The sequence below is a fragment of the Enhydra lutris genome, unplaced genomic scaffold (assembly GCF_002288905.1).
Source record: "Enhydra lutris kenyoni isolate GAN:26980312 unplaced genomic scaffold, ASM228890v2 scaffoldscaffold14, whole genome shotgun sequence".
Taxonomy (NCBI): domain Eukaryota; kingdom Metazoa; phylum Chordata; class Mammalia; order Carnivora; family Mustelidae; genus Enhydra; species Enhydra lutris.
The window spans coordinates 6,455,729-6,469,632 of NW_019154098.1; positions in this window are offsets into that span (position 1 = coordinate 6,455,729).

Below are 13,904 nucleotides of genomic sequence, written 5' to 3' on the forward strand. Positions count from 1 at the left end.
CTAGAACCCAAGCAGAGAATGGTGAGCAGGCAGATTCGTCGGTGAGTGTATTTGCACACGACCCTAAGTGTGTGCTTACTTCTGGTGGTGGTTGTGTGGGGTTAGTAGGCTGGTAGTGGGACGAGATTACTGAAGGATTCAAGAATGAGGCTGCCTAGCATACAACTGCAAGTTTTCTTCATTCCTGTGCTTTGTTGTGCTTGGCTGTTCTTAAACAACCTTCTGTTACTGTGAATTATTGTAAAGTCTACTCAGCACAATGGGCTGTGATGAGTAGTGTTTTGTGAAATTGAAGGCAAAGGGATGGTGTTCCACATTTAGGTCAAAACACAGCAGCCTAGAAATGGGAGGAGCCACCTGAAGCCAGCTTCATGGGAGAATTTAGTGGAAGCTGAAAATTAGTGCCAGATGAATCCAGGAATAGTTTCCTCCCAACCCTCACCAAAGAAAGAATCCCTGCAGATATCAGGAGGGTAAAGGAGAGTCCTATGAAATGTTAAAAGTAGTGAATTTCCTATAAGTCTTGAATGTTAGAACACATGGCTGCTAATAGCTGGTCTGCATATTCTTATTTGATCTTTTGAAAATCCAGTGAGGTATCTGGGACAGATGTCTCCTTTGTACATTATAGATGATTCTTTTGCTCTTGCTTTGGGACTCAAATATGATAATGATCGTGATTATCCTATATAGTATACATTATATATAATAATATATAATTTTATTATATTCCATTGGAATATAAGCTCCATGAAAAAGTTTTTTTTTTCTATTTTATTCTCTACTGGATCTCTAATGCCTGAAAGAGTGCCCAACACATCAAAAACACCCGTGTTAATGAATAAGCAAATGAATAAATGAACAAAAGAAACACTAATAGAATAAGTGGGGACCCAGGTAATAATTCCTTCTAACTATTGATTTTTTGAGTTGAAATGAGGGAAACATTCAGGCTTGGGAAGGGTTTAATAAACTAGAAGACCTAGAGATATTATATGTCAGCTAATTAAACATAATAAAAAAAGATAAAAACACAATGGAAAAAAAAAAACAAAAAACTAGAAGACCCGAGTGAATGTTCTCCATGGGGCTTCTTCTGTGCCCAAGAAGATCAGCTTGTGGTTTTGTAGAGATGATGCTTTCTAAAGAAGCTCTGTGTCTTCCCATGGGGACATGGCTCCACCACTGAATTACAGCCTTAGTAACTGCAGCCATTGACTTTCTAATAAGTCCCTGGTAAAAGTACATGTATCTCACAAAATTGTTGGAAATTTCAAGACTTGGTTATGATTTCTGCATCCCCTTCTCAGCAAACCAATTGATTTCTCTGCTCTGCATCATAGTGATCCTTTAGGTTGTGGGAAGTAAGAGGAAATAAATAAGGCACTGTTCTATTTCACCCCTTTGTTCACCTAGATAAAGGCAGGGAATAACCAGAGTCCTTTCTCAAAGTTTGTATTTATCTCTTATCCCACTATAGACTCATTGATGGCAGGAGCCACATTATTTCTTTTGTATCTCAGGATTTCATGCAAAGCCTGTCGCAGGTCCACCATCAACAAAGTATCGATTAGAATTTAATTAGTAACTTTCTCGTACATGATAAAACTATACAATTGGCTTGATCATGAAATTCTAAATGTGATATGTCCACTTTGAAGAATCTCCTGGTTCCAAACTTTTAATTGACACACCACTAATATCTGGTATCAACAGTAAAGCTTTAAATTTTTTTAAAGATTATTTATTTAAGAAAAGAGAGTATGAGCAGGGGCAGAGAGAGAGGGAGAAGCAGACTTCTCACTGAGCAGCCAACCTGATGCTGGGCTTGATTCCAGAACCCTGGGATCATGACCTGAGCCGAAGGCAGATGCTTCGCCAACTGAGAGCCACCCAGGTGTCCCAAGTCTTCTAATTTTTATAGAACTGATCATTTTAAATGCTCCATTTTTTTCTAATAGAGCTGAAATACATGTGTGGATATAATTATTTTTTGCATTCAACAGATACTTAATAAGAGCCTCTATGTGACAGGTACTGAACAGAGACTGGGTCTAGTGGTGAACATCTGGTCTCTGCTCTTGAAGACATTCTAGCCCAGGGATGCAGACAGAAAGTATGAAATGGACTACGAAAATAAGTATCTTAATACAGATTTTGGTAAGTGAAGAAAAAAAAAACAGACTTCTCTCTGTAGAATCTATAGAGTATAATATACAGCAAGTGGAAAATGGCTAGAGGAATCTCAGGAAATCTCATTTAAGCTAAGGCTGGAGACGTCAGTAAGAATGGTTACGTGACTTACTTCACTGCATCATGAGGTCAAAGCGGAAAAAGCACCTACGCTGAGGACTGAAGACTGTGAGTTCAGTTCAGCCTCCTTTGTCTTCAACGCATCCTCAGGTGTGTTGGACCTCACTTGCTTGATTGCTAGAGTAAAGCTCACACGTATTCTTTCTGTGCCTTGATTTGCTCATTCTGTGAAATGGGAATAATTATAGTAACTAATTCTTTTATTTTTAATAAGGATTAAAGGAGTTAACACATGTCAAAGCACTTAGAACTCTATCAAGATTATTTTAAGTGCCCAATAAATATTAGACATTATTGCTATTGTTATTTTTATTAGTGAATATCAATCATCCATATGTCTTTCATACCTTGATTAAATTTGCACTGAAATTGAGGACATCATGTCTTTTTCAGATGGCTGAGAAAAAAAAATAATGAATTAATTTATACTTAGGATGCTTAGTTGGACCTTTTGTTTTTAGAGGGTCTGTAAATACTCTTTATTTCTTTAGAGTTGTTATTTAAGTTCCAGTGAATTAACTATGGTGTAATATTAATTTCAAGCGTACAACATAGTGATTCAATATTTCTGTACAACACCTGATGTTCATCACAACCCGTGGTCTCCTTCATCTCCATCACCTACTTCCCCCATCCCCTGCCACCTCCCCACTGATAACAACCAATTTGTTCTCTAGAGTTAAGAGTCTATTTCTTGGTTTGCCTCTCTCTCTCTCTTTTTTTTCTTTGCTTGTTTGTTTTGCTTTTTAAATTCCACATAAGATTGAAATCATATGATATTTGTCTTTCTCTATTCTGCTTAGCGTCATACAGTCTGGCTGTGTCTGTGTCATTGCAGATGGACCATTTCTCTCCTGATGGTGCTGTCTGATTTCTCTGTCCCGTGCTAAGAGTCAGAGCAAGGGCTCAGGGGGTGGTGAGGACCAGGGAATTATGGTATGTTGAGCAGAACAGTCTGTCCTTAGTCGGCTGCATTATCACACATACGCTGGGAGAAGATCTCCAGGCAAGATACGGAACCACATGGAAATTGGAGAGTTGTGAACAGAACAAAAATTAAAAATGAAAATAACTCGAAAGTGATCCCCAGGGTGAGTCACTGAAAGTCATTTACTGTGTACCCACTGAAATGTGAAAAACTCCAGAAGAAGTTGGATGATGATCTTGGGGAATAAATAGAAATTAGGTAGACAAAGTAGAAAGAACAGTTGGAGAAAACAGAGGTATGCTGCAGCCCATAGATAAACCCCGAAGAGGAACAAGACAGGGCAACTTCAGAGAACTAAAGATAGCGAGAGATGTCTGGAGCGTGTGATACAAAGAAAAGCAAGAGACAGATGAGGGTAGAGAGGCAGTCGGGGTTAGATAATGAGGGTCATTGTGTGTTATGTAAGGATCCTATTAGGTCAAATACTATAAAAGCACCCTGTTGAGAATTTTATCATCAGCTGGCTCTCAGAGTGACTAGCAGCTCCTCATTCGAATGGACAGGAAGCATTAAAGACAGTAGAATTGTATTTTTGCCTGTCTCCTAGGAGATAACTATGGAGCAGCTAATAGAAATAGTGACATCACTGAAACACCACAATGTGAACACACACACACACACACACACACACACACACAGGCACGCATGTGCACACTCGGTCGCAACAGACTGATTATCCATAAAATGATATCTCTAACAATGGCCACAAAACACAGGGAATTAGTTAATTAGAACACAGTTCCCTGGATGTTCAGGGTTTCAGCTTTCACATTTGCATCTTTCAAAGGTGTAATTATGCCAGATAATACACCCTGTCCTGGAGTTTTTACATAAACACTGTGGTCTGGTTCAGAGTTATCTCTACTGCATGCAGCAGCTGTTGGGAGAAAAATACACACTATTAAAAGCAGTTTGAATTAGATGTGGTCTACTTGCTTAAAATATACAATGCCTAGTCACTTATCAAGCAGAGGAGTGAGTTACTATTCATTTATTATGCAAAATGTGTGCCTGGATAAGGTGTACAAATTAAGTGGCCCGGACAGGAGCATGTTACCAATTCTGCAAGAAGCCTAATAGCAAACTCCCTTTAAATATACACTGCAATTTCAGGTCAAGTCTTTATTCATAGGTACATGGACAGAAACACATACTGAAGGTCTGGACCAGGCAATGAAGCAATGGGAATTTCTTCCCTGTTTTCACAATGCTCTTTTTTTTTTTTTAAAGATTTTATTTATTTATTTGACAGACAGAGATCACAAGTAGGCAGAGAGGCAGGCAGAGAGAGAGAGAAGGGGAAGCAGGCTCCCCGCTGCCCAGAGAGCCCGATGCGGGGCTCGATCCCAGGACCCTGGGATCATGACCTAAGTTGAAGGCAGAGGCTTTAACCCACTGAGCCACCCAGGCGCCCCTCACAATGCTCTTTTAATTTCACTGTGTGATCACAGACATTGCTCTTTCACTGAGGGCTCTTTAGAATAAGAAATAGACCATATTTTTAAGCCTGTTCCGTTAAGGTTCAATCAGGGAAACAGAAGCAGGTTATGTATTATGGAATAAGGACTTTATAGCAGGAATTAGATCTTACACAATTACAGAAGTTGGGAAAGTAACATTCTGAAAAGGGTCAGGAAAGAGTCACAGACAGTCCTGACAAGGGTGCATGGACCACACCTTCCAGGAAGCTGGGCACCCACAGCTGGTCGGGGGGTAGCCCTGAAGGGCAGAGAGAAGTCAATGGATGGCTGTTAGTCTTTCTGGTACCTGTGAACTTCAGCTCAGCATCTGGCAGTGGTCCTGGAGCTGCTACTGACCAGCAGGGTGGACGAGAGGAAGGATTGCTGGCTGGGAGGCAGGGAGAAGCAAGGATATTTGCCTCTTGTTTTTTCTAAACAACCATCACCTTCAGGTGTTTTTTTTTTTTTAATTAATAGTGTTTATTTATTAGAGTTTTAGGTTTACAGAGAAAAGAGCTAAAAACACAGAGAGTTTGCACATATTCTCCTTTCCCCACAGTTTCCTCTAGCATTGGTACGTTGCATAGGGTGGGACATTTGATGATTGGTGAACCAGTATTGAGAATTACTAACTAATGTCTGTGCTTACATCAGGGCTCACTCCTTGTGCTATATTGTTCTATGGACTTTTGACAGATGCACAACGAAATGTACCCACTGTTATAAGATCACACAGAGTGACTTTGCCACCCTGAAACTCCCCTGTGCTCCCCCATTAATCTCTCCTTCCTCCTTCTCACCTGACCCCTCTCCTCCCACAACCACTGATCAATTTTACTCTCTCTAGAGTTGTGCTTTTTCCAGAATCATAGAGTTTTTTCAAACTAGATTCTTTCACTTAGCCTTATGCACGAAAGCTTCCTCCATGCCTTTCCCTGGTTTCACAGCTCCATTCTTTTGATTGCTGGGTAATACTCCGCTGTATGGATTGGCACAGTTTGTCCATTCAATTAAGGAAAAACATCTTGGATGTTTCTAAGTTTCGGCAATCATGAATACAACCTTCTGATTTTAAAGGTTGGTGCTTTATTTCTGCCACCCAGACACCACACAGTTTTTCTTGTGGCCAACACTAATGCTGCTCAATCCAGGAAAGGGAATTCTGGGAAAGTTAGTTATAGCTTAGCCAACTTAACACAGCTCAAAATCACCACCACCCACTTTGCACAACTTGCCCTGTAGATACATCACTGTGACCTAGTGTAACTCCAAAGTAAAGTGACTAGTAAAATCATGCTTCTTTGTAATGAGATGTAACTATCCCACCTATAAATAAAAACAAGCTAACTCCCTCTCTAAAAAAGAGTATCAAGTCTGGTATGCCACTTTCTTCATCTCTGGAGAACAGCCTTCCCTTTTTGAACTGTGACACATTACCCATTAGATCTCCTTTGACTATAAATACTGAGATGCAGTCTTAACCACTATTAACATGTCACAATTAACAGGTGGAAAAGGGAGATTTGTTAATATATCACAAAAGTAAGAAGAAATACTCATAGCTATTATAGTGGTTATTTATGTAACTGGTCAGGTTTCAGCAACTGGTAGTTATAACTTCCTTCTACGTCTTTTATTCCATATTTCCTTTGTCCCCAGCAAACATGGTTTCTTAGCCAGAGTTCAAAATCTTTGTTTCTGAAGAGTCTGGATTATCAACAGTCCTATGGGTACTGGAGTTCCATTAACTTTTATTCATAGGGCAAGGGAATAATAAGGGGCATCCAGGGAGATTTCCTGCATTCCAGACATAATCTTCCCTTATTCTTATTGTGTCTAAAAACCCAACTTCTCCTTGATGGTCAAGATCAATCACCCTGGTCAGGACAGTAATTCCACTTCTTGCCTGTTTGGTTCACTGACCTGAGAGATACATGGTGATCAATGATCTCCCAAGTTTCCAGTTTAATAGACGATGGCTGTGTCTCCTGATGAGGATTTCCATAACCGGATTTTGAGGTTGTGATTGAAATATGTGAGCTAAGCATTTTCTTATCTCAAGTCCTCTGGTATACCAAGAAGCAACCCTTATTACTATCCATATTACTACTTATTCTGCCCAAAATGTTTGAGGGTAGAAATCCTTGATCAATCAAAAAGTTGCCTTCTATGAGTGCTTACAATTTCAGAGGGGATAATTTATATAACAATGTTGTCAGTGTATGCTGTGGGCTGTCACAGTCCCTTTTATAACTGATAAAATGAACATTGAAGGCTTTAAATATAATAGTATTGGAGAATCAATTTCAGATTCTCATCTTTAAATTTATGCTTCCCTGGAAACACATTGAGGACTAATAATTGAATCAATAGAGTTCACTTAGAGAAGTGAAGTGCTAGATATTATATTACAAGTAATTTTACATGAAAATTAAACATTACACAACTATGAGAGAAACTGAGGAAATAAAAGTCAGAAAAGGATAAGAAAAATGTTGGGGTGCCTGGGTGACTCAGTTGGTTAAGCGTCTGCCTTCAGCAGGGTTCTGGGATTGAGCCCATGATCTGAGGGTCCGGGGATCAATTCCCACATCGGGTTCCCTTCTCAGTGGGGGCCTGCTTCTCCCTCTCCTTCCACTCTGCCCTCCTCCCCCACTCATGCTCTTTCTCTCACACACAAATAAATAAATAAAATCTAAAAAAGAAACAAAGAAAGAAAAAGAAAAATATTGTTCAAGAGCCTCGGCATGTGTGGATGAACTGAAGATTGAAGGATGCTAGATGTGTTCACTGCAGGTAGCCTTAAAGATAGAGACCTACACTACTACTGCGCCTCCGAGTTTAGAAAGACACAGCTGGCCACCCCCTCTCAGGGTACATTATGGAGTCTTGTGTCTCTGAGCCCCATGGTGTTACTGCTGCTTGCCTCTTGAGAGCAGACTTTCTCAAGAGATTCTGAACACTTCCTTGAATAGCTCTGGACCCAAAATACTTCTATAACAGTTGGCTCTTCTGAAACTAGTCCCAGTGGGAAAGGAAAGGCCGGAAGCAAACAAAGTGTCTGTGAGTATACCGTGAACCTAAAATAGGTCTGTTTGGAAATAACTTTTCCTAGTGTGTATGGCAACATAGGCAATCCCAAGCCATGTCAGTAAGATGGCTCATAAGAGCCTGAGCAAACAGTGATGGTCACCCCATTTTTTTTCTGGCAGAAATGACCTCTTAAAATAGAGCTTAAAATTGACAGCAATCTTTTTTATATTCATGGTTGGTTGTTTCAATCAAGATGCAAATAATACTCACACACTTGTTAGATCTCAGAGGTATATTTGTAGATTCCTCTACTCATCTCTTTAATTTTAATTTTTGCAATTTATTTGTTGAAGAAACTGATTATTTTTCTGGTAGATATTCCCACTGTGTGGGTTTTACTGATTGCATTCTTACTGTATAGTTTATCATCTTCCAGGGGTCCTTTGTATTTCCTGCACATTGAAAGCTGGATGTAGAGTCTTGATCAGACTTGATCTTTTTTGGCAACACTCCTTCATCCAACAAAAGGCATACCATGTCTGATCTTCTCTTCTATGGTGATGTCTGTAGTCACTGCGATTATTGGTTAGATCCATTCATTCATTAGAACTTGCAAAATAGGACACCTGGGTGGCTCAGTGGGTTAAGGGTCTGCCTTTGGCTCATGTCATGATCTCAGGGTTTTGGGATCAAGTCCCAAGCCAGGCTCCCTGCTCTGTGGAGACTCTGCTTCTCCCTGACCCTCTCTCCCTCCCTGCTGCTCATGCTCTCTCAGACACTCCCTCTCAAATAAATAATTAAAACCTTTTAAAAAAAGAAGCTGAAAAATAGTTGTATCCTAATTTTACCATTCCTTCATTTGGGGAACATTTACTACTGGTCAATGAGACACAAGAGACATCTCCTGGTGGACAGAAGTAGGATGGACTTCTGAACTTCTTAAATAAAGAGAGAGGTGCTGGGGAGCATGTGCTTGCATCTTCTTGCTATAGGTGTTATGGCGAAGAGCTAACCCGTGGAGTTGTCACAGCCACCTTATAATCATGTTTTATAATTTGAGACATTGCCAATAGATTAAAGAATCAGATTTTTAAGAAATCAAGAAAGACATAATTTTATGACATGCTTGGGGTGTGAACCAAATCTCTGAATTTATGGTCATCTCAAAAAGTAAAATAATCCATGTTATTTTCAGCTACAGTTATTCAGTTAGTATCTGACTTGTGGCCAGAAGTATGCTAAATAACAGAGTCCCAGGTATGGACTGGTTATATTCTCTGGTGTCCTGGTGCACTGGTACACCAACGTCACCCACTACCTTGTGATCCACATGACAATATACTCTGTATGGACACAAGTTACATTAAATAGAGCCAGTAATCTTGGCTGACCGCATCTAAATCAGATTAAACCATCACTGTAAATGTCTTTAACACTTCAATCTCTACAATTGTAAGCACAGTATCTTACAGAATTCTTTATTTAGACCTGAAATGTTTCAATGAACGTGATCTTCTCATGATCTAGGAGAGAATCAAAGGAATAAAATGATTGCTTGTTCAAGTATGGAATCAATAAGTGACAATATGTTCATCCAATGCTCCACAGAGTGATAAGAAATATCCTAACACGGTATTGTTGGTATCACTTTGTACTTCCTTTTAAATCGATTCTTTGCCAGGATGCCTGTCTGTATTGAATTTGGTTCCATTTATTCCATGTACCGTCTTGTGATGCTCCCCATTCATTTTCCTCGGGCCCAGATATTAACCGTTTCCTCACCCAGCAGAGGTTCTCAGAAACCTTTCTGTGTCTGAGTTATCTGAGAGTTATCAGATTTCTTTCAACTAATAGTAAAATATCGTAACCCAGGGGAATTTGTATGTAAACTCTTTGGGTCAACAGACTGTTTTCTTACAAGTTATGCTAAAAAAAGAAGAAGTTCCTGCCTCTTTCCTGCCTAGGCCTGTCTCTGCCCAGTTCTTGAAAGGCCACCATCAGGGAGGAAGGCATTTCTAATTGGATCAAAATCTGAAACACTCATTGGATTGCATTTAGTAACAGGCAGGGCCACTGTCTTCAAGAACAAGACTAGAAACTCTGCCTCTACCCCTGCATCTGCCATTCTGCTTGGCTTTCCTCACTCGGGGCAGCCAGCGAGACAGCTGGTTTCCCTAAAGCATAGCCATTTCACGTGTACACCCTGTTTCGCTTCCTTCCTTCATCTGATAGTCAACAGGATGGCAAAATCCCCAAGTTAGATTAATAGGAGAAATAGGAGCCCAAAACCTACTATATTGTCCAAATCTTCAAATATTTCACCCAATAAGATTGTACGAGAAGTCTGCATCATGAGGCGAGCATCTGTGGTTCTTCCTTGCTAGGTTTTGCATGTTTACCTTCTTCCCGAACGCTATGGAGAGGAGGCTAATATTTCAGCATTCCTTGTTCTCTGGACATAATTATATCACTATTGCAGTAAAACCTACCCATGATTCATATCGCATTTGTTCAAAACATGGAGGCAGATGTAGAGCTTGTGAAAGCACCAGGAATTGGTTTTCCCATTTGGGTGGGTCAGAGCAGAGATTTCTTTCTTCCGTCACCATGGACAGAGTCCCATGCAAAGCTCCCTCCCAAACAAGTGACAGGTCATTAGGGTGGCTTTTAGGTATCCTAAAAATCCCTTTTGTGGTGGAAGAGTTTCCATAATTAGGTCTTCCTTGACTGCCTACTCTGATTTAACTCTTAAAATAAACTTCATTTTTTAGGATAGTTTTCAGAAAATTATGGAGATAATAACAGAGACTCCCATATACCTCACACCCAGCTGTCCCCGGTTTATAGCACGTTTAGTACAATTACTGATCTTGTTACATGTAAATATTGGTACACTATTAATACATAATGTCTACACTTTATTCAGATTTCCTCAGGTTTCCCCTGATGTTCTCTTTCTGTATCACGACCTTCTCTAAGATGCCACAGCACATTTTGCCATCGTGTTTCTGCAAGCTCCTCTGAACCATGACGGTTTCTCAGATTTTCCTTGCTTTAGATAACCTTGGCAGTTTTAAGGAATACTGATTGGGTATTTTGTAGAATGCTTCTCTACTGGGACACATCTGACGTTTTCCTCATGATTGAACTGGAGTTGGGAGTTTGGGGAAGAAGACCTCAGAGGCAAAGCACCATTTCCATTGAATCCCATACTACCAGCACCAGCACAGCTTATCACTGCTGATGGGAGCTTGAGAGTGGGCTGGAGGGCATCTTACAGGCTTCTCTGCTTCAAAGTTGTTCTTTACCTGCAGCACCAGGTAAGGCAAGGAGGGTGGGGAGTGGTTACACTTCACTTCCTTGAGAGGCTACTGCCTACACAAATCATTTGGTTAGTGCCTACATAAATTATTTGGAACTCTGCATAAAAGGTTTTGATTGATTGATTGATTGATTGAGTCATATATTTATACCAGAGTGGCCGCAGGGATATTTATCTTACTCTTTGGTTAATAATATGAAGCTACTTCATTTCTTTTACTCCCCAAGTTGCTCCAGATTTTGCCATTGGAAGCTCTTTTCTGTTGTTGGTGTTGTTGTTCTCAGTGGCTCCTTGATAAACAACCTCACTGAGGTTTCCTTCGTGGTTGTCTTTGTTTCTGGCATTTTGTTTTAGTACTTCTTACTTTCAGGCCTGAAGAGCTGCTTCAGGCTCATCTTCTGAGTTTCCTGGCACAGTTCTAGATTTGGCCATTTCTCCAAGGAGCCCCTGTTCCTCTTCTGAGAGAATGGTTTTAGAAGCCACGATCTGGGCGCCTGATGTGTTCCCTAGTTCAATGTTTTGTTTTTGTGTCTTGCACTTAGTTTTAATTTTTAGATATTAAATTTAAATTGTTCTTTCTCTACTCTATCTTTTCTCATTTAGAGTTTGAGTTGTGAGAGTTAGCAAATAAAAACAGTCTGCCCAGGTAAATTTGAATCTCAAATAGACAAGTTTTAAAGTAAGTATGTCCCAGTTAGTTTTTGGATCATACTTATACTAAATTAATTGTTTACCTAGGATTCAAAGTTGGATGTGTTTCTTATACTTTATTTGGCAACACTACATATTCTTCTGTAAAAGGGAAAAAACAAAGTGGTAGATTTTCCTACTGACACCAAAGCAGTGGCATTTACCTTGTCCCAGAGACTGAAGTTCTGAGTCTCATTGAAGTTGGAGGGAGAAGCATGGGCTGTGAATGCTTTTGCTAATACGCAGGGCAGGACAGTGGTTAGGGGTGCGAATGCTGCATACAGACCCCATGGCTTCTTAACCGGCTTCTGATTTCACAAACTTGGGAGGCTCACCAGCAATAGTCAAAGACTAAGAATGCCTCCTCTCCTTGCAAACATTCAGGGTAGAACCATTACGCTGTTGGTGGGAGCACCCCACACTGCCATTAAATCCACAGGGCATGGGTTGGGGGCCAAGTAGGATCTAGGAGAAGCTGAAAGCAAGGAAAGCTTCCTTTTAACTTATTCTCTTTATTTTGAGTATCTTCCCTTGCCAAAATAAGAAAAATAACATGCTGTCGCTTTGACCTTTGCCTGATAAGGGTCATTTCTGTTGGATCATGGATTTTGCTTTGAAAATGATTTGCTGCAGAGTCACATTTGGTTGAAAATAATGGGTGGTGTGGGTGTATGTGTGAGAGAGAGAGAGAGTCTGTGCATTTGTGGTTTCATGGATTTATGGATATATGCATATGTGTCAGTATATATTTGAGGGTTCCTGGGCCCAACTGCAACATGGAGGGTGCCCCCAACAATAAGGAACAATTCCCTGAAACGCAAGCTGGGTGCCCCACAACTCAACTCCATTCTAACACTGTCTACCTGGCCAGCTGCAGACCCCACCTGTTAAGAGTTCCATCCCACAAGACTTCACATGCCAGTTGCAAGTCTACGTTGTTACTTGTACTTCTGACTGTCTGGCTATAAATCAGAGGTTCTTATGATCCCCCCTTGCCCCCTTAGGTTCATTTAACTTGCTAGAGTGGTCACAGAATTCAAGATAATTATTTTACTTACTAGATTATCAATATTATAAAAGGATAGATATAACTTGGGAACAGTAAGAGAGAAGAAATACACAGGGCCAGGCATACAGCAAGAGCATACTTTCTCCAGGCAGGCCACTCTCTCCACATCCTCATAGGTTCAGCAACCTGGAAACTTTCTGAACTCTATCCTCTTGGGTTTCTATGGAGGCTTCATTACACAGGCATGATGGATGAAATCATTGACCATAGACACCTGACTCAACCTTCAGCTCCTCTCCCATCCACAGAAGTCAGGGGGTGGGACTCAAAGTTCCAACACTTGAATCACAAATTGGTAGCCCTGACAACCAGCTCCCACTCAAGGGCATGGTCCAAAAATCACCTTATGAACATAATAAGAAACACCTTTGCTGCTCTCATCATTCAAAAATTCTCAAGGATTTTAGGAGCTCTCTGCCAGAAATGCGGCTGAGGAGCAAATATCTATTTCTTATTATAAATCACAATATCACAGTGATGCATTCAGAGGGAATGTGTGTCTGTGGGTAGGCGTATTTGTGGCATTTAAGTGTGTGTGTGTCAGCAGGAGCTGGTGTCTGTGTATGCATGTGTGGCTATATGACGCTGGGTGGTGATATGAGGGTCTGCGTGCTGATAGAGATGGCTGTGTAGCAAGCAGTGTGGTGATATTATCTTTCCATCTGATCTTTTGAAATTGTTTAAAATATTGGCTAAAAAGTCACAAGTGATTTTCCTTGGATTTTGAATAGAATTTTGTCGCAAAAATATGATGCATGTTCCCTCTCTCCAGCCTGAGAGGAGCTTCGGTCCTTTTCTTCTTCCTTTATTCTCCCTATCCTATAAGCCAAATATTAAATGTATAAAACGAAGCAAAGTAAGCCACTATGGACAGATTGCATATTGGATCTCTGAGAGAGGATGTGGTTCAGCCAGGATCCTCATCTAGAAATTATTGTTCATTCTTTCTGAAGTTTTGTGACTGAAGAAAGAGGCTCCAGAAAGAAAACTTGATATTGAATAGTGGAGCCCTTGAGACAGGGTTCACAA